Below are 220 nucleotides of genomic sequence, written 5' to 3' on the forward strand. Positions count from 1 at the left end.
ATGCTCCGCCGCTGCCGCCCGCTCCCCGCGGAAAAGCCGCTCTCGGCGGCGGCGGGGCTATTTCTGCTCATGGGGCGAGCGGGGCGGGGAGTGCGCGGCGCGGAGCCATTGGCCGGGACCCGGCGGCACCGGCACCGCGCCCCCGCAGCGCCCGGCCCCGGGACGGCTCCGCACCCCCAGCCCCGACCCCGCACCCCCGGGACAGCACCGCACCCCGACC

This window comes from Catharus ustulatus, chromosome 22 (genome assembly GCF_009819885.2).
Source record: "Catharus ustulatus isolate bCatUst1 chromosome 22, bCatUst1.pri.v2, whole genome shotgun sequence".
NCBI lineage: Eukaryota > Metazoa > Chordata > Aves > Passeriformes > Turdidae > Catharus > Catharus ustulatus.